The sequence below is a fragment of the Salvia miltiorrhiza genome, chromosome 3 (genome assembly GCF_028751815.1).
Source record: "Salvia miltiorrhiza cultivar Shanhuang (shh) chromosome 3, IMPLAD_Smil_shh, whole genome shotgun sequence".
NCBI lineage: Eukaryota > Viridiplantae > Streptophyta > Magnoliopsida > Lamiales > Lamiaceae > Salvia > Salvia miltiorrhiza.
Genome location: NC_080389.1, coordinates 53,610,628 through 53,619,978, shown reverse-complemented (window position 1 = coordinate 53,619,978; position 9,351 = coordinate 53,610,628). Strand labels below are relative to the sequence as shown.

The window sequence follows — 9,351 nt, the reverse complement described above, 5'->3', positions numbered from 1 at the left end:
GTTGTCTTTGAGAGCATAGGGTCCGTTGTTGTATCATTAATATTACTATGGTTTTCGAGTAGTGTTGTAGGTGCCGAGTTCTATGGTGTTTTTTGTATATCACACTAGCTTTTGTCTGTTGTCGTAGTAGAAAAACACCCATTTTATTTCTTATATACCACCTCAGTTTTTGAGCAGTGTCGTATGTCCCAAAAAAACCATGCTCTTTTATAATGTTAAAATCGATTAAATCATATATTTATAAGAATTTTTTTCCTGGAAATTCACTATTATTTAAAAGCATAAGAAAATCATTTTCATTTATAATATAATCATTATAAAATTTCAATATTCATTACAATTAAGATTCGTCCAAATCAATTCTACCATATTCCATTACAAAATACTAACACTTAAGCTAAATTCTAACAAAAACTATATATAACTAAAATGAGTAAACATGATTTGTGGATCCACTACCAAATAAATTGAATCTTAGCATTCAAATGAGTTAACACTTGTTGCTCCTTCGTTCCTTCAAAATGTGATGCATCAACCAATACGTCCAATATTGTCTTCTTTGCCATCACCACTACATATCCTTCACACAATCACAATCAAAATGATCATCAACAACAATTAACAATTATATATATATATATATATATATATATATATATATATATATATATATATATATATAGGGTTAGCTTCTATGGCAACCACTTGCTTAGATGGAGAATAAAGATCACATCATGTCCATTAGATTAATCTGAATCAAGGGACCAAATTAATTCATGATTTTAATTTTTGTTTATTTAAATAATATGAAATTGCCTTCAATTAAACGTATAAGGGTAAATCAGTCATGTTTTGTTCAATGAATTTGACGAATTATTTCGGTTCTTCGAATCCCGTAAATCACTCCATTTCCATTCTGAATTAACCACATTATTTTTATATTGATGAAGATATTGATGAACATTATTTTTTGACGAACATAAAGATGAACATATATTTTTTTACAAACATACATAGTTATCTATTAATGAAAACGAACAACTACATAAATTCAGAATCTGTACATTTAAAATAAAAATCTTTGCGCTGCTGACCATTTTTCAGGTGCAACCATAGCAAAAACCATTAAAAATAAATACAATAACACATTTATTATTATTAATATAAATACAATAACACATTTAAAATAAATACAATAACCATTCTAGGACCTGATCGTTTCGATGAACATTACTATGTTCATTTGTTTTTATACGAACATTAGTATGTTCATTTGTTTTTATACGAACATATCGACGAACATTAGTATGTTCATTTGTTTTTTATATGAACATATCGACGAACATTAGTATGTTCATTTGTTTTTTATACGAACATAATTCACGTTCGTTCCAATTCTGTTGCACGTTCCTTGAGTTTCCATTGAATATACTGCTGTCAGTCATGTCTTGTCCTTATAATATGTAACGTACATGAGGTCCGAGTTTTCCATTTATAATATGCTTTGATTTAGACTATTAAATGTGCTTTTCGGTTATAATATCTCTAAAAGTACAAACATATCCTTGGATAGATATAACACTCTTCGTTTGTTGTATATCAACATTAGATATGGTAGTGAATCTTATCCATCCGATCTCACGAAATCAATGAATAAGATCATGTCTCTATTCTCTATTTAATTTTGTGTTTTCATAGAACTTCCCCCTATATATATATATATATATATATATATATATATATATAGTACGCAAACTCATTTTCTAAAGAATATTCAGAAAGATCCATACAAAATATAACCTCATTCTTCCCAACTATCACAGACAATTAAATCTAGAAAAATATATACATTACCTTTTACTCCTTTATATATTCTTGAACACAATCTGCCCACTCTGATCGCACTACATCTATCTCTTCATTTGAATACTTTTCATGAGCATTGAACTGTTAAGTACATATTATAATTTAGAAAATAAAACGAAGGCAAATAATTATTAAGATTGTACAATTTAACATACACAATTATTACCAAAGATTGTAGAGAACCAATCGTCCAAGGATGACTATTTATCACTATCTCTCTCATGTACTTCATCACATAGAAACCACATTGGTGGACAAGGACTCGTTTTTGTTCTCTGTTATAGCAAAAGAAAACTGATGCAACTAAGCTTGATGAAAAAAGATAAACAATTTAAGTGATGCTGCTAAGGCTAAAAAAGCCAACATAATTCTATCAAATCTCACTAACTCTCGGTTGCTTTGTAGTTTCTTTTAGTTCTACAAATCTCACCAACTCTAAATCAACATAATTTATCTACACCTAAATCAACATAATTCTATTAAATCTCACCAACTTTGATTCCCCCAAATCCCACACTACAACTTAGTATAAGCTACTGAAGCAACTAAGGAATGTCTTCAGATAGTATCATCTGATCACAGGGAAAAGCAAGGAGATTTACAAACCTCCCTGTGTGGCGTGCTTCAGGTTATTATTCAAAAACTAAGCAGTGCTGAGGAAACTAAGCCTATAATTATGCAGGTGGACTATAATGATGAGGAGATGATAGACTATGGCAACCATCTTAGGATCTACATTTTTTAGGCTTATTCTAGAATTCTTCAAGGATTTAAAGTATATTCCAAAGCTGACCTCATGCCCCTCATCTCCTACAGTTGGAATTGGTTGCAAAAGATGAACAGAGTGATGCTAATGTGACTAAGGCAGCAGTGGCAGTTCAGGACGACCTAGCAGATGCACTTGGCTCGAATGTAAAAATGTTGTTCAAAGATACTAAATTTTGCTCAAATTTGTTGTCTGAGTGCCTTCAGACAAATGATAAACAACTGAAATCAATAGCTACATGGGCCCAAGAGATGATAAGGTGAGCATTTTCTGATCGTAGCTAAGGATTTTCCTATATTGCTACTGTTGCTTATGCAATTGTGCTCCCTCTTTTATCTTTTTGATTTGGTAAGGCCATATTCTTGTCTATGGGGGAATGAAAGGGACTGAAACAACTAAGGGGGTTTAGGCAAATACTACAGGAGCCGAACAAATCAGGCCCTCTGCCTCAATTAGAACATTAACCTTATCGAATTGTTAGAACCATAAGAACAAAATTACACCACATGAACTCTGTCACACAAAACCAAGAACCCTAAACGAGGAAGGAGAATAATTAAACTGACCTTCAAAGAATATCGACGGCGGCGGTAGAAGGGCACTGTGGCGACAGAGACGGCGACTTCGTAAGGAAGGCACGTTGATGTCGCGGCGAGGAAAATGATGGCAGATATTGAGGGAAAGGCAACGATTCTCGACGCCCGAGCGACTAGCGTCGAGGGAGAAGGGCGGGCAAACGAGACGCGGCGGCGGGAACAAGATTAACCGGCAGCCGTGCGGCGTGACAACCACTCCAGCGACGGAAGTTAAGATATTAATTTTCACAATTGATTTACGAAAAGGGGTAATTTACCTTAGGGAAAACTATTTTACTAATGTTTGACTAATTTACTTTGATTTCAGTGTGAGTTTTTTTAATAATTATTTTTCATATTTTTTTTATTGAAATTAGTTGTTTACTTGGGGTAAAATACATCTTTTTGAAATTGTTAAAGACTCGGTCAAAAGTTACTGATTTTTTTTTTGATAAAACATTTGTTTTTTTTAAATAACATCATACATATGAATATGGACAATTAGGATCAGTGTTAAAAATTGTTTTTAACATCTCATCTATAACAACAGACATGTAAGTCTGGTGTCTATTAGCATATTTTTATGCTAAAAGACTACAGACAAACTTAAGACAACAGACAATATATATAAGATAACAGACTTTTACAAAATCCAGTGTAGTATATGCAATGTCGTATCCAATTTCTGTAGTAGTGCGCAAGAAGATTATCGCCCCGGTAGTGCTCTTCGGTTTAGGCGTATCTTTCCCAAAGGTAAAACGACTTCGTCTCGTCGGATGTAGCACCACAATCCGAGGAGCTCCGGCGAACTGAATAAGGATCAAGAACTGAGCTAGAGGTTGAGGTGGAATGCAGAATATGTTGTGAGTTATGAGTTGTGAGTGAATTCGTTAATTCTGAAGCTCACAACACACCCATATTTATAGGTGTTAAACCTAGTGTGAACGGAAGGTGTGAACGGAAGGTGTGAACGGCCGGTATGAACGTAAGGTGTGAACTGCCGGTGTGAACGGACGACAGTCAACTCCGGCGGCTGCGGTAGGTGGCCGCAATCGTTGAACGCAGAAGTTGAAACTGATTTTCCCTCTTCAACTTCCAAACTTTGACATGCAATATCTCACTCACCGGAAATCGGTTTTGAGACTTCAAGTATATCACGTTGATCTACTCGAGGTGTAGATTAACATCCAATAATTATTTTAATTAAATAATAAATATTTAATTAAATAATAATTTTCAGATATGGCATAAAACCATATTTCCAACAATCCCCCACATGAGTGAGAAATCAGTATGCGAATGTATGCAGACACTTAGCTCAGTTCTCTTAAGAAACAACATTGCATTTGGAAAGGTAGCTTGTGGCTTTGAACCTGCCATAGTCAATGTTATCGAGTATACCGGCGGCCTAGTGGATATGGTTCCTTGAACTAGTCCTCCTCGGTGTATACTGAGTCAACAATATTGACACAATATTGCTTTAATCCTTATTCGTTCTCACGTTTGTGTCCATTACAGGCCTTGGAACACCTCTTTGGATTCATAAGTGTTTCAATCGAAGCGGCCCCACTTCACACTTACATAGGTGACTCTTAACTCAAGTATCCTGCTATACTTGTCCTCTTCGAGGAGTTCTAGAGTCATTAAAAGTCAAAGACTTAACCTCACCACGTGCAGGTTTCCGAACACTCACTGTTCTACAAGGAATAGGCAATTCGAGTGTTCAACACACGGATTTTCATAGCTTAGTTGTCCCATTGAACCAAGTTCTTGGGATCCTCCAGTCATCATGGTTGGGTTGCCACTATGATTATCCTTAATTTGTGGACTTCAAACCCATTCCCCTTAACAGTTTATACATCTGATCTCGATGGATACTTTTTGTCAAAGGATCATCTATGTTATCAATTGATCTTATATAATCAATTGTGATAACTCCACTAGTGATCAGATGTCTCACGGTATTATGACGTCGACGAATATGTCTCGACTTACCGTTATACAAATGGTTTTGTGCTCGTCCGATAGCAGCTTGACTATCACAATGAATTATTACGGACGACACAGGTTTCGACCAACATGGAATATCCTCGAGGAAATTTTTAAGCCACTCGGCTTCTTCACCAGCTTTATCCAAAGCTATGAATTCTGATTCCATGGTCGATCTAGCAATACATGTTTGCTTCTTGGATTTCCAAGACACAGCACCACCCCCCACAGTGAATACATAACCGCTCGTTGAAAACGAGTCTTTGGCATCAGATATCCAATTTGCATCACAGTACCCTTCAAGTACAGAGGGCTCCCTAGTATAATGAATCGCATAGTTTTGAGTATATTTCAAATATCTCAAAACCCTTTCAAGAGCTTTCCAATGTTCATTACTAGGGTTAGCTGTAAAGCTGCTCAACTTGTTGACCGAGCATGCTATATCGGGACGAGTGCAATTTGTTAGATACAACAAGCTCCCAATAATCTTCGCATATTCTATCGCGTCAACAGGTTCTCCCTTGTGTACACTCAAATGCACACTAGGTTCCCATGGTGTCTTAGCTATTGGCTTGTCAAAAGCGTTGAATTTCTTTAACACTTTCTCAACGTAGTGAGATTTGTGATATAGTAATACCATCAGGTCTTCTTAGAATTTTAATTCCAAGGATAACATCAGCTAAGCCCATATCTTTCATGCTAAATTTTTTACTTAGCATGCCTTTGGTTTCTTGAATCACTCGGGAATTACTTCCCATGATGAGCATGTCATCTACATAAAGACAAACAATAACATATCCGTTATTAGAAATCTTAATGTAGATACATTTATCGCACTCATTGATTCTGAATCCATTTGACAACATCACACTGTCAAATTTTAAATGCCATTGAAGCGGTGCTTGCTTCAACCCATATAAAGACCTTTGAAGTTTGCATACTTTGTGCTCTTGCCCAGGTACTACAAACCCTTCAGGTTGCTTCATATATATTTCATCTTCCAACTCGCCATACAAGAACGCAGTTTTCACATCCATTTGGTGAATCTCGAGATTGTGCAAGGCAGCAATAGCGAGAAGCATCCGAATAGATGTTAGTCTAGTCACAGGTGAATAGGTATCGAAGAAATCGTACCCTTCTTTCTGCCTGAAACCTTGAACGACAAGTCGGGCTTTGTACTTATCTATAGTACCATCAGATTTGTACTTCTTCTTTAGGATCCATTTGCATCCTAAAGCTTTAGCACCAGGTGGTAGATCTACTAGCACCCAAGTATGATTCTGTATAATGGAATCAATCTCAATATCGATGGCTTCTTTCCAGAGAGCTGCATCTGAGCCAGATAAAGCTTCTTTGATCGTCACCGGTTCGTCATCTAGCATCAAGACAACATAATCCGGTCCATAGACATTAGCTTTTCTAACTCGTTCCCCACGTCTCGGTTCTACATCCATAGGTTTAGACCTTGGTCTTTTCCTATTAGGTGGTACATGATTAGAACCCGTGGCATCATCTACTTGAGTAGAATTACTAGCTACTTCCATAGGTTTAGAACCTGTAGCATCACCATCAACTCCATCATTAGAGTTCGATGTAACTTTATCCTTGTTAGGATAGATATTTTCAAAGAATATAGCATTCCTTGATTCTATCGTTGTCCCAACATGTATATCAGGTATCTCCGATCTGTGCACTATAAAACGATAGGCACTGCTATTATGTGCATAACCAATGAAGATACAATCCACCGTTTTAGGTCCTATTGTAACTTGCTTTGGTAAAGGCACTTCTACCTTGGCTAAACACCCCCACACTTTGAGGTATTTATACGAAGGTTTTCTTCCTTTCCATAGCTCATAGGGAGTTACATCTTTCCCTTTGAGTGGAATCTTGTTCAAGATATAGTTGGCCGTCAAGACAGCTTCCCCCCACATGTTCTGGGGTAATCCTGAACTAATCAACAAGGCATTCATCATCTCCTTAAGAGTTCGATTCTTGCGTTCAGCAACGCCGTTAGATTGTGGTGAATAAGGTGCAGTCGTTTGATGTATTATACCACTTTCGTTGCATAATTCAGCAAACGGAGCTACATATTCTCCACCTCTATCACTTCGAACCATCTTAATTCGACATCCAAGTTGATTCTCGGCTTTATTTTTGAAGTTTCTAAAAGCTTCAATAGCCTCATCTTTACTTTTCAATAAGTAAAGGTAACAATACTTTGTGCAATCGTCTATAAAGGTGATAAAGTACTTCTTGCCACCTCTAGTTTGCACGAACTTTAAATCACAAACATCTGTGTGAATAAGTTCCAATGGTTGAGTGCTCCTTTCTACCGATTTAAACGGTAACTTAGTCATTTTGGCTTCAACACAAACTTCACATTTTTCTTGTGAGTTGTATTCATCAACTTTTAGTAAATTCATTTTTACTAATCTCTTTATAGCATTTAGATTAACATGTCCAAGTCTACAATGCCATAAATCTGAACACTCAATCAAGTAAGCAGAAGCAGTTGATGCATCTTTATTGATTTTAGCCTTGGCAGGCTTACAAGCTCTTACTCCAAGTTTGAAGAGTCCTTCGGAGGCATAGCCTTTCCCTAGGAACTTTCCCCACTTGCGTATTACAACATAGTCAGATTTGAAAAATAATTCAAAATCCTTATTCGTAAGCCTAAAGCCCGAAATTAAATTCTTTCGGACAATTGGAACGTGTAATACGTCTTTCAATGTGATCTCCACGCCCGACGTGAGTTGAAGAATCACATCTCCCATGCCAAGGACTTGGGATGTCCGCTCGCTAGCCTCCATTATCGTTTTGTTTTCCACTTCCTTGTAGTTGTGGAACAACTCACGATTTATGCATATATGGACGGTAGCGCCGGTATCCACGAACCAAGCGTTAGGATTGTCCACATGATTCACCTCGGAGATCATGGCAGCAAAGTCATCATGGTTCCAATCGTCGAAGTCCTTCTCGACGTTGTTCACGTTGCTCTTCGCCTTCTTCCGCTTTGGCTTGCGGCAATCCTTAGCCATGTGACCTTGTTTGTCACAATTATAACATACACCATCAAATTTTGATGGTTGACTACCAACTTGCTTCCCTTTACCCTTATTATTAGGGTTAGGACGACCACGTTTGTTGGAGGGACCGCCTTTCTCGGTGAGATTGGCCTTTGCCTCCATTGGAGCTTTTCCCTTTTGATCACGACTTCTCACGTGATCCTCCATTTGAAGCTTGGATATTAATATCGGCACGGACATCTCCGAGCGCTCATGCTTCAAAAGGTTTTGAAATTTCCTCCAACTAGGAGGTAATTTCTTTATGATGATTGCAACGAGCAATGCATCCGCCAAGGGCATCCCTTCGGCTTGAACCTCATGTGAAAGATTTTGGAACTCTTCCACTTGGTCCATCAATGGCCGGGAGTCGACCATTTTATATTCCAACCATTTGGCGACAATATACTTGGTAGTATTTGCCTTGTCCACTTGATATTTCAGATCAAGGGCCTCCCACAATTGTTTCGCGGTTTCCTGAACCTTGAAAACACGGTAGAGCCGTTCGTCCAGAGACATGAGAACGGTGTTACGGCACAAGTAGTCGCCGCGGCACCAGTTCAAATATCCGGCACGAATTTCTTGGCTCGTCTCCCCTTCACTTGGGGTTAGAGATTTATCCTCCATCAAGAATCCGGCAAACCCCACGGTTGTGAGGTAGAATAACATCTTTTCTTGCCAATATTTGAAATTCTTGCCCGAGAACGTTGATGGTTTCTCGGCAAGACCAATAGTTCTAGATGTTTGCAATGGGGCCATGGTTGACGTTGAAGCCCCCATTGATGCAAACGAGGAAAACATTGACGACGTGGTTGAACCGATGGTTGCAGAGGTGGTGGAGCCGTCCATATTGATGTCGGTGTGAGCCATTTCTCGAACGTGTATCAACGGCAGAGAATTAATCTTCTTGCGATTGTTATTGCCGGGTACACGATCGAGATATTACAAAATGAATATTTTGAGATAATACAACTCAAAATAATTGAAAATATTACAAAGAAAATAATTTGAGAAATTACAACTCAAATAATTGTATACAACTGAAATATACTGTATAAATAAATTATACGTATAAAATAAGTCGAGTCGA

At 37.4% G+C, this 9,351-nt stretch overlaps 1 long non-coding RNA gene across 1 annotated transcript; it reads right to left on the bottom strand.

The window, feature by feature from the left end:
- Nucleotides 1-282: 282 nt before the first annotated feature.
- On the bottom strand, nucleotides 283-2,112 carry LOC131014389 (uncharacterized). Its single transcript, XR_009098189.1, has 3 exons — nucleotides 2,033-2,112; nucleotides 1,855-1,947; nucleotides 283-580 (listed from the first exon to the last, which is right to left on the bottom strand). It is a non-coding gene; the product is annotated as an uncharacterized LOC131014389 (long non-coding RNA).
- Nucleotides 2,113-9,351: the final 7,239 nt, after the last annotated feature.